Raw genomic sequence first — 18,101 nt, forward strand, 5'->3', positions numbered from 1 at the left:
AGTAAATGCATATATCAGAAAAGAAGGAAGATCTAATACCAATAACCTAAATTTTCACCTTAGGAAACTGGAAAATGAAGAGCAAATTGAATCCAGAAGCAGTAGAAGAAAAGAAATAATAAGAATTATAGCAGATATCAATGAAGTTGAAAACAGGAAATCAATAGAGAATATCAATAAAACCAAAGCTGGGCCTTTAAAAAGATCAATAAAATAAATAAGCCTCTAGCCAAACTAACAAGGTAAAAAGAAAGAAGATACAAATTACTAATAACAGAAATGGAAAAGGGGCTGTAACTAAAGATCCCAGGGAAATCAAAATGATGATAAAGGAATAACAAAATGAAATGGATGAGTTCCTTGAAAGACAAAACCTGACAAAATTTACACAAAAAGAAATAAATATTTTGAATAGACCTATATCAATTACAGCAATTGAATCAATAATTACTAGTGAATTCCATCAAATATTTAAGGAAAAATTTATACTAATTCTCTACAAACTCTTTCAGAGGGTAGAAGCAGAGAGAGTACTCTGAAATCATCCTATGTGGCCCTAATACCAAAACCATTCTAAGACATAAGATAAAACATTACAGGCGAATATATTTCATAAACATTGATGCAAAAGTCCTCAACAAAATATTAGCAAATTGAGTCCAAAAATGTATAAAAAGAATTATAAAATGTGACCAAGTGGGATTTATCTCAAGTGTGCAAGGCTGGTTCAACATTAGAAAATCAATCAATAACATCAACAGACTAAAAAAAGAAAAATCACATGAGGATATCAATAGATGCAGAAAAAAACATGTGACAAAAGCTAACACCCATTTATGATGAAAACTCTCAGTAAACTAGGAATAGAGGGGAACTTCCTCAACTTGATCTAGACTTCTCAAAATTTCTGCAGCTAGCATCATATAATACTTAATGGTTTGAAACTCAAAGCTTTCCCAGTAAGATCAGGTACAAGGCAAAGATGTTCTTTCACAGAAGTCCTTTCAACATTGTACTGGAAGTCATTACTAGTGTAATAAGGCAAGAAAAGGAAATGAAAAGTATACAGATTGAGAAGGAACACATAAAACTATCTTTATTCACAGATGACAATTATTTGTGTAGCAAATTCAAAAGAATTGGTTTAAAAAAAACTCCTGGAACTAATACGTGACTATGTAGCAAGGCTATAGGATACAAGGTTAATATAAAAAAGTCAATTGCTTTCCTATAGATCAACAATAAGCAAATGGAATTTAAAACTAAAAACACAATGCTATTACAAAAATGAAATGTTTCTTTATAAATCTAATAAAATATAAATAAGATCTATATGAGGAAAACTATAAAACTGATGAATGGAATCAAATAATTAAATATATGGAGAGATAACCATATTCACGAATGGGAAGACACAATGTTGTCAAGATATGAGTTCTGCACAAATTGATCTATAGATTTAATGCAATCCCAATCAAAGTTCCAGCAAATTATTTTATGGATATCACAAAAAACGAAAAAAAGATTCCAAAGTTTATATGGAAAGACAAAAGACTCTGAACAGTCAACACAATATCGAAGGAGAAGAGTAAAGTTGGAGGAGTGACATTACTTGACTTCAAGACTCACTATAAAATTACAGTAATCAAGACAGTGTGGCATTGGTGAAATAATAAACAAATAGATGAATGGAATAGAGAGCCCAAAAACAGAACCCGTCAATACAATCAACTGATCTTTGACAAAGAAGCAAAGGCAATGCAATGGAGCAAAGACAGTCTTTTCAACACATAGTGCAGGAACAACTGGGCATTCACATGCAAAAAAATGACACAGACCCTACACCCTTCACAAAAATTAACTCAAAATGGATCACAGACCTAAATGTGAAATGCAAACCTATAAAACTCTTAGAAAATAACGCAGGAGAAAATCTAAATGACCATAACTATGTTGATATCTTTTTAGATACAATACCAAGGACACAATCAATGCAAGACAGAATTGGTAAACTGGAGTTAATAAAATTAAAATTTTAAGCTCTGTGAAAAAACATCAAGAGAAGGAAAATAAAAGCAAGCCTGGCGGAAAGTATTTGTAAAAAACACAGCTGATAAAGGACTGTTATCCAAATACAAAGAACTCTTAAAACTCAACAATAAGAAAACAAACAACCTGATTTAAAAAGGGGCCAAACACCTTAACAGACATCTCACCAAAGAACATATATAGACAGTAAAGATGCATATGGAAAGATGCTCCACATCATGTGCCATCAAGGAAATTCAAGGAGATACCACTACATCTCTATTAGAATGGCCTAAATCTAGCACACTGATGTCAAATGCTGGTGAGAATGTAGAGCAACAGGAATTCTCATACATAGGTGATGAGAATGCATAATGGTACAGCCACTTTGGAAGGCAGTTTGGTGGATTCTTACAAAACTAAACTTACTCTTCCCTTAAGACCCAGCAATCACCTTCCTTGATACTTACTTGGTACAACCAGCCTCCCCCTCCCCCCATGGGTGTTCGAATCCACGAATGCGAAACTGGGAGTGTAGAGAGCCGATTGTATACTTATTGAAAAAAAAAAAAAGCAATCTTGTATACATGGACCCACACAGTGCAAACCTGTGTTGTTCAAGGGTCAACTGCGTGTGTCATTCAGGAAAAGGCAAAACTATGGAGACAATAAAAAGATCAGTGGTTTACTGGGGAAGGGACTGGGGATAAAGATGAGTTGGTAGAGCACAGAAGATTTTTAGGGCAGTGAAAATACTTTGTATGATATTATAATGATGGATATATGTCCTTATACTTTTCTCCAAACCCACAGAATGTACAACACCAAAGAAAAGTGAACCCTAAAGTAACCAATGGAGTTGGATTATGGTGTGCCAATGTAAAGTTTATCCTTCGTAAAAAACGTACCATTTGAGTGAGTGATGTTGATAATTGGGGTGATATGTATGTGTGGGGGCAGAAGTTTTATGAGAAATCTCTGTACCTTCCTCTCAATCATATTGCAACCCTAAAACTGTTCTAAGAAATGTTCTTAAAAAATAAAGTCCACTAAAAAATAAAATAAATGAATCATAAATATGGTTGTGGCTTCACTCATAATTAACTCCTTTCCTTTGTCCATAACCTGGTTTTAAAAGTATATATTCTGTACTCTGAACATATTCCAGTGGGGTGTGGAAAGGCAATGCCAGCTATGAGATAGAATTTATTGCAAGATTTATTGTAGGTTAACATCAAACAGGTCAAGTGATAGATAATTTCTGAACTCACTCTGACAGAAATGACAAGTGATAGTTTTAATGCAAGTGGATACATTCTCAGCATAAATAAAGTTTTGACATTGTGGGGTGTGGGTTTTCAATGAATACATAAATTTGGGAGTTTTCTAACACATGGATTCAGTGATGGAATGCTAAGTATCTTCCCACTGACAAAAAATCCCCTAGATAAATGATGATGCGGGGAACAAACACATTTTATATTATGAGGTTTAGTGTTAAAATTGTAGTAAAATCACCCATCGCAGTTAGTGTATATATATACAGAGTGTGTCAAAAAAATGCATACACATTTTAAGAAAGGAAAGCTGTATTAAAATTGTAATACTCAGTATATACCGATAACAAAAGATAAATACAAGTCATGTTTGACTTCTGCAACTATAAGAGGTGCTCAAAGTGGTTACCATCAGTGTCTAGATACTTCTGGTGAATTACTGCTTGAACACCGACCAAAGTGTCCACTTGTATCGCTGTTTCAATTTCTTCACACAGTACCGTGCGTCTCAAACTTACCACAAATGCATGCAATTGTTAGACATATTGGAGGTTCTGTTGCATACTCATGCCTCCATTGTCGTTGTACTTCCACAACGTTCTCAAATTTTAAATACCACTTCAAAATGGTATTGTGCTCCTCGAATGACAACTATGCTTCTGCCATTTTCTTTGACTGTCCTGCCTGTCACATGGTGACGCTAGCATTCATTTGATTAATGCCTCTTTTGAGCGAACATCATACTACACATTGCTACTGTAATTCAACTTCAAAAAGTAACAGATAGATAACAGCTCTTAAAATGTGTATACACGTTTTTGGCACCCCTGGTATATATTTGAATTTGTATGTTTGTCAATTGAATTTTCAGTTGTTTTTGCTACATCCAATTGAAACTCCTCTAATGGAGTCAAAACTACACATTTTAATTCCATTCAGAAGAGAATTTATTACATATGCTTGTACTCATTTATTCAAGAAGCTTTTATTAAGTATCTTAATTTTGGCAGAATCCAGAACTAATTACTGAGGTAGGAAGTTTAAAATAAATTATAGTGATGTTCTGAATCATTAGGGATCTTATAAAAAGTTTAAGAAATAGCTTAAGCAAAGGAAATTATAGCATATACTGAGAAGATGCATTTTAGGGCCCTGTGTATTGACATGTCTTAAAAAGAGAAGTGATCAGACCAAATGTACTAAACAGGTAGGGATAAATGTGGAGGTTACACCATCTATAGCCTAAATCCATAGGATAGACTTAAAACTAACAGATTCCTTAAATGAAAATTGCATAGAAACATTTAAACAAATATATTTGCATCCACATTTAGGGAACTTTTCCTACAGTGAATGATTCTTCAGTATTGGGAATCTCCTAGCATTAATGTATACAGACATAGAATATACATTTTGCAGAGATAGCAAATTGCATAGCTGTATCACAAAGCAGTCTTACAGCCCTAAAGGACAGGAAATCTGGTGAAGTAGGGATTTTGCTTTTCCAAGGGCTTGGGAAGGTCCCACAAAATCTGATTCAAGTTCCTCTTCTCTACATACCTTGCAAATAGGATATAGCTTTGTAGCTGTAATCCAGACCATGGACTTCTGAACACCCACTTCCCTCCATCATCTTTCCCAACTCCACTCTTCCTCTGCTATTTCAGAGTTTGAAAAAAGGACAGCAGTACCAATGTGTATTGTCTATTGACATGCACTGTGCTAGTTACTGGAATAGAGTGGTGAATAAGACAGGCAATCCCTTGACCTTCTATAGGTGTAGAAGGCACTGAGGAAGTTATTACATAAACGATTGATTAATCAGAATTGTAAAAAGGACCATGAAGGAAAAGGAAAAACTGCCGTAATGGTCTATTACAAAGCATTGTGACTTAATTCTTATGCCACGGTCTCCAGAGGTAGGAACCCTAGTAAGTTTCAGTTTAGTAACATTAAGTACTATATTATTACAAATATTAACGTCTTTATTTTTATGAAGTGCATATTCTATGCCGAATTCTAAGCTTGAGGCACTATATATAATACTCACTTAACCCTGCACACAACCCCATGGAATTTTCCACAATTTAAAAGTGAAGAAAATGAATAAAGCTTAACCCAACTTCAGAGTATTTAAGAACCAGAATGAGCTCTCATTGGACCCTGGTTAATTCCAAGGTCGATCACAGTGCCCCCCTCCCCACCTGCCACCCAAATCAAGTGCATTGCCTGGTTTAAACATCCAGTGCACTGACATAAAAATGAAGTCACTATTATTAAACCCTTGTGGTATAGTGAAAAGCATGCCTCTTTGCCCTTTCTGCCATAGGAAAGAATCTTTTAACATCTCTGAGCCTTTGTTTATCTATAAAATGAGATATCTAGATATCTCTGGACTAGATATCTCTTAGGCTTTTTCTATCATTGAAATTATGAAAGCTTTTATTAATTAGCTTCTACTTGAAGTAGAAGGTAGAAGGTAGCTTCTACCCTGAAATAAGGGGCACTCTCCTCATAAAGGAGAGAATTAGGTGATTTATCTCTACTGATAATTTAAATAAAACCTGAATCTTAATTATCTGGGTATATCTGGTTAAGTTCTTGTAGAAGGTTTTGAGCTCGATTTTTCCAAATAGTTGCCACGTGTCTCTAATTCAATTATTAACCCACAAAATGGGTGTCCCCAAATTGGTCCTAAGGTCATAATATTGCAACACAGACATCTAATAATACTGTTCACTTAAAAAAATAATAGCTAAGATTTGTTCCACAGAATATAGAAAGATGCAAGAGTATTGAGCAAGGAACCCCATGGGCCACTGTACTTTGATAAAGAAGATCTGAAACAGCAGTCCACAAAGAATGTCTTGAAATAGCTTTACACTCAGACATTGAATCACAATAGTATAAAGAACTAGTGAATTCTTTAAAAGGCAAACAAAACCTCATGTTTCTTCACAGGAACCATCCCTGGGAATGGGCTCTAACAATGGTTCAAAGGGATTCTATCTGAACCTTTACAAAAACTGTATTAAGTGTTGGGAAAAAAGTCGGACGATCCAGAATAACATAAAATTCTCTGCCAAACATCTGTTCTCGGTGAATTAAATGCTCATTTTACCGTAAATATCACACTAGTAAATATCTTATGTACGTTGATTTATTTATTACTTTATGTTACTCTAAATCCAAATCACAAGTCACCAAAGATGCCCCCAATGTTTTGTTATTATATTTATAAAGAAACATTCAGTTTTGTTCTATGAGAAATATCCAACATGAAGAAACTAATTTAGAAACAAGAAGATCTTTCAAGAGAAAGGATTTTATTAATGGCAAGGATATAAAAGAAAGGCAACATTAGGGTCTGGCAGGAAAGGGAGCAGATGCTAGCAACTAAGAAAACAAGCTTACAAAGAGCAGGCTTGTGACCCTGGGTGTGAACTTTACACATGCCAGCTTTGATGATTTGATGTCCCTGGTGTCTTACCTCCTTTGGTAATAGATAATGAAGAGGAAGTTTGTTACAACAAACTACCCTGTTTCCCCGAAAATAAGACCTAGCCAATCAGCTCTAAGGCATCCTTTGGAGCAAAAATTAATATAAGACCCAGAATGATATTATATTACATTATATTTATTATATATATTATACTATATTATATTACATTATATTATATTATATTATATTATATTATATAGACTGGGTCTCACAGTAAAATAAGACCGGGTCTTATATTAATTTTTGCTCCAAAAGACTCATTAGAACTAATTGTCTGGCTAGGTCTTATTTTCAGGGAAACACGGTATTTGCAATGCTTAACTGCTTTCACGATAGAGAAAAGAAATGTTCTCAAAATATGTAGCTAGATTTAGAACTAAATTAATAACTACAGCAGCATGGCTGAAAACTCTTGTACTCTTATGTGGTAACATTAACCCAAAACGGTTCGGTGACTTGTCCAAAGCCCCATGGCTAGACATTCTTTCTCTAACCAAATGACTAATCTTTTCAGTCACAATTCAAATGTCATTTCCTTCTATGGTCCACGCACAGCCCTACCCAAGTCATCATTAATTGTTCTATGCATCCATAATATCGTATATACACTCCTATTGTATGCAAGTCCTTTAGATGTGTTTGGATATTAGAGAGTCTGTCTTAGAGGCAGGGATTGTTCATTTATCACTAGATCCACAATATTTAGCAAAGTGCTTGATGCATAGAGGTGGGCATGTTAAGGTTTTTGTTTTGTTTTTAGGGATAAATGGATATATAATTAAATTCTTAATTAAATGAATGCATTTCTGTTGCCTACATGCTTTGTAATTTATTCATTAATTTGGCAATAATTACTTTTCTATGTGGGCAGGAATAAGCTACACTTCTTTCATTCCTTTTTTTTCTGCACCAAAGAATTCAGAAACCTGCTTTTTCAAGTCTGTGCCAAATGCCTTGTAAATGTGCCAGACTTCTCAATCACTTAACATGGGCCATGTGTTAAAGAGCTGCTGAATTGTTTATTATGGCAAATGGTGGCTATTGCAGCTCTATCTCATGCATATAATCTCTTTTTCTTCCGGGCAAAGCCATTTTAAGACGAGGCCTCTGATTATATCTGCTCTGCATAATAGATAAAATAATAGTAAACAATTAGAAAAGCGTAAAATAAAATCAACCAGGGTTTCTATAAAAATATGCATTTATTTTAGTCATTTTAAAAGCGTTTTAGAAAGCTACAATCTTTAGAGAACTACATTCTTCTGGATATATTCTACTTTGGTAAGTTTTATACTTGACAGTTTACATGAAAATATTATTGTAGGCCACAAAATTATTACTCACACTAATTGTTCAGCACTATCAAAATGTGAAGAAGACTCACTTAATAAAGACAGAGTTAAAGCTTTAGATGATTGTTTTTGTCTCACAACTATGTAGACTATCAAATCTTCAACTTTCTGCAGCAGGCTCGACCCAATCTTTTTTTTTTTTTTTTTTTTTTTTTTTTTTTTTTTTTTTTGACTTTTAACAAGCTTGATTTTCACTTTATTTTTGACCCAATCTGATGCATTGGAGATAGGGACTTCATGGAACGATCGTTAGACTTGGAGTTGGAGGGCCTTTACTGACATCCAGCTTTCTGACTTACTAGCCATCTCCCCCTATTCAAGTACTTAACTTCTCTGAGTTGAGTTTATAAACAGCCAAAGAAAACGTCTACTCCTCATACTTACTTGAGCGGGCAACCACAAAGAGTTGGGTAGTTTGTATGTTGCACAAAGGCACCCATACAAGAGAAAAGTAGTCTTAAAATCCAGTATGTTCAACAACTAAATTGTGAGTTGCAGAGTTGGGCTGCATCTACTACCGTGGTTCCCTGAAAATAAGACCGAGTGTTACATTAAGGTTTGCTCCAAAAGACGCATTCGGGTTTATGTTCAGGGGCTGTCATCCTGAAAAATCATGCTAGGGCTTATTTTCCTGTTAGGTCTTATTTTCTGGGAAACAAGGTAGGAGGAGAGAGAGTATTTCCATTTCAAAGTTCCTTCTGCTTACGGGAACTTATACCCTCAGAGTTGCATCTGCCCAGAGAACGTGATTTTTTTCCTAGTTCACTCAAAGTTGCCATATAGACTAGCTGAGACCCTGATTGTGAAAAACCATCCAGAAACAATAACTACAGAATTCTGTACATATAGAAAATATTAATTTTAAACATCTCTGGTTTTTTGATGTGGTCTTTTATAATGCATGTTATAGGAGCTGGATTACCAAACTATGGACAAATTAATTATGAATGGCTTAAAGTCATATCACATAATGTAACTTGCTCATGAATGAATAATCTATGACTGGTGCAAACTTTGTATTTCATTCTGTAAATCACTGAATGAATTCTAGTAGAGATATTCATCCAAAGGATGGATCAATGAAAACATAATAGAAATCATTACCATTTCCTGTATTGCTCACCTTCCACATGTCACACATACTACATATGCAGTCTCTAATCCTCATGACAGTTCTGCCATATAACTATTATTCCCATATTGGAAGAAAACTGAACTCAGAGGAAAGAAGTAAATGTTCAGTCAGACAGCCAGTTTGTGAAAAACTGAGAATTGTAACACAAATCTATCTGATGTTGAGTTCTGCATCCTTTTCATTGTGTCATCTTGCCTATTTTAATAAATTTAAAACGATTTCTCTATTCTGCTTCTTATTAGTACTAGGGTTTCAGGCTAATGGCTTAGAAGAAATATAGCATAAAGACGAAAATTTTAGGCTCAGGTATCAAGGGTCTGGGTTTAAAATCCAATTCTGCCACTAACAAACTGTGTGACAGTGGGAAAAGTACTTAACCTTTCTTTGTAGAACAAGGATAATGGTATTATTTACTTCATAGTGTTGTAAAGGTTAAATGAGATAATATATGTAGAGTTGTTAGCACCTTGCCTGACACATAATAAATGATCGATAATCTTTTTTTAGGAAGTAGTATAGTCTAGTGCTTGAGTGAACAGATTTTGGATTCTGAAAGAATCTGAGGTTTAAATCTAAGTTTTACCATTGACTAGGTGTGAGATCCTGAATGAGGTATTTATCCACTCTAAGCCTCTGCTGTCTTCATTAGTAAATGGGAATAATACCAGTACCTAACTCAAAGTGACTGAGAAATAATTAAATAATCAAGTGCAACTAACAGTGTCAGCATCATGTTAGCCTATCAGTAAAGTCAAGATGTTTTTGTTATTATCGTTTTCAAATCCAATAGTATCTAAAGGAATTTGGACATGATGATGTATAGATAATGGAATTGAAAAGCAGCTATCCAGTATAATTCCCTCCTTTTATTGTAAAGCAGCATATGTGGAGAGAGATTCAGGTACTACCAGGCCCTAAAGTTATAGAGTGAATCTTGGTTATTTCACTCACTGACAAGACATTTAAGTTTTTGAGTATCAGTTTTTCCAACTGAAAAATTAGAGTATTAATAATGCATATGTAACATACTGTGTGCATCAGTGATTTGCATATAGTAAATTACAACACAAATGTGGTTATTTTCATAACCTGGAAAACATGCATTAAGAATATATCCCTATTATATTATAAAGTGGCAATGGAAATATAACTCAAAATCATTTCTATAAAATTGTATTCATCTGAAATTCCTTAATATCCATAGATTAAAATACAATTAAAATGATTTCAGTTTTATTAAAATAATATCTTCACATGAAAACATTTTGATCTATATAGAATCATCTGAAAAATATCAATGTTGCTATCTACTAACTCAAAAATTATCTATATTTAGCAATTTTGCTTTTTCAGTATTTATAGTGGTTACTTGTATAACTTAAAATAGTATGTTATTTTCGTTGATCATGTTTAAATTATAGATCTTGACTCCTGGGCATGAAAGATGAATAGATTAGGAATTAATCCTTCTTTCATCGTCTCAGTTTCCTACATTTTAATTCTTGTCATGTTATTTTATACTGTCAATGTTTGCAACATACTTTTCTTTTATTATCTATAATTAAGTCTTCTTTGCTTATATGCTGAGCCTAGTAATTTAAACTCAACAAAATCCAATCTTTGCAATTTATGAATACATAAATATTCTTAATTACAAAAGGTAATTGTATTTTACTTTGTCATTAAACTCTTATTCCTGGAAGAAGAAATTACAAAATGCCAAAGTCTACTGGAATCCCATTTAATTAATTTTTGCATTTTTCTTTGCTTCTGCCAGTTCACTCAGTTGTAACTTTTTAATTTGTCTCATGCCATCTTATTTCTTGTAGCCTTTTAAAATTTCACTAAAGTTCCTCATTGAGAAATCGAGCTAAACTCTAAGTCTTTGCCTATTTGAAAATGTCTTTATTTTGCCTCCCCACATGATTGATAGTTTGCCTTGTATGGAATGTAGGACCAAAAATATTGTTTTTAGTTGTATATGCATATTATTAAAGTACTAGGTTTATCTATTTGGGTTTCATTCATAGGTTTTCTCCAATGGTGTGTAAATCATCTGTTTCCCTATCAGACTTCTGTGTTGAAAAGATAATTTTCAACTTCTCGTGAGAGATAATTATGGTATTCATAAAGTGGACATACTGACTGTATACTGACTGCTCACTTCCATTTCAGAATGTGTGAGGGTGAAGTTGTTATATATGCTGATACTTTTAATTGTTAAAAATGAGAGTACACTTTAGTTCAGCAATGGGGAACTACGCTGCATTTCCCTCTTAAGTATAGTTGACCTCTTTTATCCTTTTTAGCTTGTGATCTCCATGTCTTTGGTTAATATCTAACATTTTCAAAAGCTTTTCTTGTCTTTCTTAGATCCCCACATACATATCTAAGTTCACAATACGCAGATAATTCTCTTCTTTGAATACAATACTTGGATTTTATTTATGTGCTCAAGTGAGAACAATTGGGATGAAAAAAATGGAGTCCTATTATCCTTACTGTTCTAGAAATAATTCTTTCCTTAATTACCTTGATGATTGCCTGTGATCTGTGATGATTTCAGACTCCCTTCTGAAATTGGCACATGAAGTTTCTGAACTTGGAAGAAAGATGGCTCCTATCCTTCTATTTGTTACTTCATTGTTTTCTACATAAATCCCATTCTATCTAGTATTTTATCTTCTAAGATTTCCTCAAAAATTCCAGTTTGTGATTGTCTCAAGGTTTTCTTACACACACACATATTTTTTGTAATTTCAGTATAAATTTGTAAGAAAAGGGAGGTAGATGTATGTGTCAAGTCTGTTATTTTGTACTAAAATAAACATTAAATCTATTAATTTTACTTTTGAACATAATTTAAAATGAAACCTTGTGAGACTTCAACAACTTTTTTTTATTTTCCTCACTGTCAATCAAAACCTTGCCTTATGTTATTTGGCTTCTTAAGGGGGAAAGACGATCACATCTTTCTGTCAAGGTTAAGGTATATTGTACAAAATATCTCTTTGTGTTTCTGACACTCTTTTTCCCTTGATCTGTTTAAGTTGATCCTATTATTGCAGCAGAATAGTAGGCTGCCATTTGGACTTACTTTATCTAAAAAAATGTAAGTTTCTAGGATAGATAACCTTTAATAGGAAGGTATAAACATACATTTTCTATCAAATCTTTCTTTGGAATGACTATCCCAATGTGGAAATGACTTAAATCCAACAAGATCAGGCCAAAGTAAAATAACTGTCAAAAGGTTAGGTCAGCAAAAGAAAATTTAATAACAGCATATCAAATATTTACCAAAGCTATTTGCAAAGTTAAATCATTCATGAAAATATATTAAACCCTTTAAAATAGGCTAACTTTCATGTCACAAATGAGAAATACTTAGAAAGCAAAAGTACAATATTCTTTAATAAATGTAACTAATTTTTTTAAAAACTATAGTTTTTTATACACAAAATTTTCATCTATCTTGGCTGTCTGGGGACAGCGTATGTGTAGGTTAAACAGGGGAACGTATGTGTAGGTTAACGTATGTGTAGGTTAAACAGGGGAAAATGAGCAGGACTACAATATCCCTGCGAGATTTCTATTAAACCTGTGCTATGTTAAATTTTATAAACATGTATTGAATCTTACCATGTGATAGGTACAGTTATAGATGCAAGGGATACAACTTGGTTCCTTTTAGGAACTCACATTCAGCTTTGCTTGAACACTTGCAGAGATGGAGCACCCACTCACATTACGGTTTGTTCCAATGTGGGAGAGCTCCAATGTAAAATACTTGTTTCTCTTAAATTGAGCTCCATTGTTCTTTATTACACTCTCATCTTCTAGTTCTAATTCTTTCCTTTGGAACTACACAGATGTTTACTCCTCTTTACATTGAATAGAACTGCATATATTTGGAGACCGAGTACAGCTTAACAAGTTTTTGTTTTTCAGGATAAAATATTCCCAGTTATTTCAATTGTCTTTTAGGACATGTGGCCCAGACATCTTAACACCCTGGTTACCCTCCTTTACGGTATATATTTTATTTATATTTTGAAACTCTACGGGCTCTCTGGTGCCTACAAGATAGAGTCCAAGTTCTAACACAAGGCTCATTCATTCCTTAAAATATGAAATATGTTTATTTATGTTGATTCTGTACTGAGCATTTGGGATACAATGGTAAACTAGAGATGACCCCTGCCTTCAAGAAGTTAACCATTCAGTCATTGGTCTTATTTCATCTTACTCTCCACTCACATTAAACACTCACGCTGCTCTTCCGGGAATGCGCTAATGAACCTAAATGCTTCAGAGAACCTGACGATCTAAACCTCTTAGTTACTCAACTGCATTATTTACGATCTACTTCCAAACAATGGTGTTATCTTTTACATCATTTTCCTGTTCTGAAAATAGTTTAAAAACTTGAGTATTCTTAAGACCATTCCTGATAATCCTCATTTGCATTAAAAGTATGGGTCTCAAACCATAAATAATTCCTTTATGGAAGCCACATGCTAAGGAAGCCCTTGAGGGAACTTCATTTGTCTACCTTGGATTGCAAATTGTGGAAAAAAGACCCACCATGGAATAGAATACTCAGTTCTTTGAGAAGCCAAAGCAGGGCCACTCAATCAGCATTAAAAGTGACACATATTAACATGCACTCTGGATCTGTTACTGCAGAACTTTATCTCTATTGGGGCATAGAATAGGCAGTGTTTATCTTTGGAAATGCCATTCAAGCCTTTCACAGGAAAAAGTACCACATCCATGGTGAAATATTTCAAGCACAAACTGCAATTATGTTCTGATTTACTACGAATCCTCTATGCAGCAATATACCTACTCAGTAGTAAAAGCTTGCTCTCCTTTTGTTCTGTAAATTTATGCCAAAGTATAGTTCTTGTTATTACTTCAAAGGTTTAACATACCAGAGAAAGTTCTGCAGACAGGGCTGAATAACTTCTGCATTTCATCATTCTTTAAAATGTAATTTTGAACAACTTTTTAACGTTGTATTGCGAACTGCATTCCAAGCCCAGATTTATTTGGCTATCGAAGCCATTCTATTATTTCCTAACTACAACAGTCTACAGAAAAATGTCTCATGACCTCATATTTAACAAACCAATTTCCAGTATTCTGAAAGCATCTGTCGGTAGGCATTAACAAATATTTGGTCAGGTATTAACGTTTCTAATATTATTAGAACGTACCTTCTTATAGAAAAATATTAATTACTATGGCTAGTCATAAATTGAAGTCTATAAGGCAAAAGAAAGCAGAGCAGGCTGTACAGAGAAGGCATTGCTCTTCACAAATGTTAACTGTTCCCTAGCAGATAAGGTGGGAACCATATAGTGAATAAATAGAATCTTACCAAATGCCAAAATAAAATAATTTATTCCTTGGTAGGTTTGAAGCTAGAATTACAAGGTTTAGTTTTCAATGTGACTGCTGTAAGTCAGTTGAAAAGTAAGTTCAGAATGTTTTGAGTAATTCATTGCAAGCTGCCACAGTGATAGTAAAAGCTGGTTTCTAAGACATGGTAATGAATTAAGCTCTTCTGTGTAACTATGCAATAAAACCAAAGTCTGTGAAATACACACAAGTGAGAATGCGAATGATAATTTCAGAAATATGGTGCCAGATGGAAACATTAGTGTTGCAATCTGGTGAAATGGTGGACAGAGGCCTGGATGGGGCCAGGAGATCAGGGTTCTAGCTCCAATTTTATGCCTTACTGTCTGGTGGAGAGAAGTATATCTAAATGGGAAGAAATACAGCACAGAAGAATTATGGGAAGGTTTTAAAGAAAATCTTTTACTTCATAATTTTGTTGAGAACAAAAATAAAGCAAGAATAAGGTGTCTCATCAGTGCACTGTTTGATGAAGTTTCGACTAAAATTCAGCTTTTACCTTTGAATTAAGCATAGCAAAATGATTAAGGGCACAGCCTCATAAACCAGGTGGTTCAAATACCTTATACTCACTAGCTTTGTAACTCTGGACAAGTTATTTCACCTCTCCTAGTGTCAGTTTTGTACCTGTAAAATAGACATCACAGTAGATTGCGAAGAATTGATATTTGTTCAGTGCTTAGAACAATGCACGGCATAGTTTGGGCACTATATAAATTTTAGCTATTATTATCATCATTAGAGATATCATTAATCTATAGGAAAGCAGCAATGGATTGTATCTAATCCATTGGTTTACACTTTTCTTTTTTGCTGAAATACTCAATTTTTTAAAACTTTTTTTCCCTCCTTTTATTTATTTATTTTTAAAATACACATGCTAGGTACTAACAGTTAAAAATAATTATTTCAGTTGGGTTTAGCCAAATATTAATATATCTTCCTGCCAGGAAAATCTATTTTGCATGTCATCTGGACATGTTTGAACAGCTCTCAGTATCACATAGAGAGGGTCATTCATAGAGGTAAATTGTCCATTATTCTTACTCCTCTTTCTCATGGGAGAAGAATACATCCTTATTTGACCAGAGGAATCTAAAATTCCTTTTACTCTCCTATTATTAGAGGAAAACCTGGGTAATTAATGCCTGTGCCATTTCCAGGGCAGCACTGGAAGCAGCCATTCAGAGCTAGCATTGTCATGCTTTTTCTGATTGCCCTTCTGATAGAGGAAGAAAGAGCCCAGTACTTTTTAGCATAATAATGAGGGTACAGGATTATTAAAAGTTAGAGTTGGACTCATTCTTGGATAACTATTCTTTTTTCAACTGATAGAATATTTGTCTTTGAGAGATAAACATTATTAAAGATGTCATTAGTACTAGAAATAGCAGTTCCATGGTTCTTGCTAATGGGAGGATAGAACTTGACTGAGAGTACCTATATTCACTTTTTCTTGGGGCCTAGAATTCATCCTTTACCTAGAGCCTGAAAGCATCAGAGTCACCTGGATGAAGCTTAGTGTTTCCTGGAGACTTAGGAAAGGAACAAAAAGGAGAATGGCTTGTCCAGAAGAGTTGGTGTTCTCTAAAGGAAGTGGGAAAAGTCTTGCAGAGAGGGATGGCTCCTTGCGCTCACAGGTCAGAATGGGAGGATGGGGAACAAGGCCAGGAACGAAATGAATGTTCCTGAGAGCAGACTGCTTTGTGTGAGACAACACTTTGTCACATATATGTTGCCTGTGTTGTTCTCAATACTACATCTTTACTGATTTTGGCTTTACTTCTTCTATCAGTTATATATTGACAAGGCTTTGGTAAAGTCTCCTGTATGATTATGGATTTGCCTATATCTCTCTTTAATTATATTAAGTTTTAAATATATTTTGATGCTGTGTTGAATGCATACAGATTTAGAATTTTGATGTATTCCTAGTAGCTAACCTCTTTATGATTTTGAAATGTCCCTCTTTATCTCTAATAAAGTTTCTGATCTATGACCCAGCAATCCCTCTGCTGTGTATATACCCAAAAAATCTGAAAACATTTATCCATAAAGATATATGTGGTCTGATATTCATTGCAGCTTTATTTACGGTGCCAAGACATGGAAACAACCAAAGTGTCTTTCAATAGATGATTAGATATAGAAAATGTGGTGTATATACACAATGGGATACTACTCTGCCATAAGAAAAATGAAATAGTGCCATTTGTGATAAGCTGGATGGATCTTGAGAGTATTATGCTAAGTGAAATAAGTCACATAGAACCATATGATTTCATTGATATGTGGGTTATAAAACTGAAAGCAACAAAGGAACAAGACAAACAAATAAAAAAACAAAACTCATAGACACAGACAATAGTTTAGTGGTTACCAGAGGGTAAGAGGGGAGGGAGATGGTAGATGAGGGTAAAGGGATCAAATATAGGGTAATAGAAGGAGAACTGACTCTGGGTGGTCAACACAATGTGATACATAGATGATGTGCTACAGAATTGTACACTTGAAACCTATGTAATTTTAGTAACCATTGTCATCCCAATAAGTTTTAACTGAAAAAAAAAAAAAAAGAATTTGTAGCTCAGTGACAAGCAGAAAACAAAAATTCTAACTTGTCTAATACCAGTAAAATTACTCTGATTTTCTTTTGGTTTATGTTTCACTGCATAGGTTTTTCTATCTTTTTGTATTCAATGCTGTATCTTTATATGTGTGTCTGAATAATCTTAGTCTTTTAATCAGAGTATATTCTATTTACTTCTAATGTAATTAATGAAACATTTGAGTAATATCTACCAACTTACTATTTGTTTTCTTTAACCTAGTAATGTTCTATTTTATCTTCTTTTTTACTTCCCTTAAAGTACCTAAATATTTGTATTTATTTTTCCTTTATCACTTTTTTCATTTAGAATATTTTACTATACTTTTGGGTGTTTTTTTCAAAATATTAAAGCATTCAATCTGAGTTACTGCAGTGTAATTGAGAGTATTACTTTTACTATTTTACCTACAATACTAAGATCTTAGAACACTTGAGCTTTATTTTTCCCCTCCCATATTTTGTATTGTTGCCATCAGACATTTTAATTCCAGTTGTGATTTTAATATTCTACGATATTGATGTTTTGCAGAGTCAATATTCATTTTTATGTACTTCATATTTAATCTTTCCATTGTTCTTCATTCCTTCCTGCATTTCGTATTATCAACTGTAATCATTTTTCTTCTGCCTGTAGAACATTTTTTTATATTTTCTTTTAGTGCTTATTTGCCAGTGATGAATTATCTGAGCTTTGGTTGATCAGAAAACATTCATATTTGCCTTCATTTATTAATAACCTGTTTTTTTGGTATACAATTTTAGTTTGGTG

At 33.7% G+C, this 18,101-nt stretch overlaps 1 protein-coding gene across 1 annotated transcript in view; it reads right to left on the bottom strand.

The window, feature by feature from the left end:
* Positions 1–18,101, bottom strand: part of NEGR1 (neuronal growth regulator 1) — an 831,724-nt gene that overhangs the window by 229,312 nt on the left and 584,311 nt on the right. The gene's annotated exons all lie outside the window — the stretch shown is intronic.

Source organism: Rhinolophus ferrumequinum, chromosome 9, assembly GCF_004115265.2.
Source record: "Rhinolophus ferrumequinum isolate MPI-CBG mRhiFer1 chromosome 9, mRhiFer1_v1.p, whole genome shotgun sequence".
Classification (NCBI taxonomy): Eukaryota; Metazoa; Chordata; class Mammalia; order Chiroptera; family Rhinolophidae; genus Rhinolophus; species Rhinolophus ferrumequinum.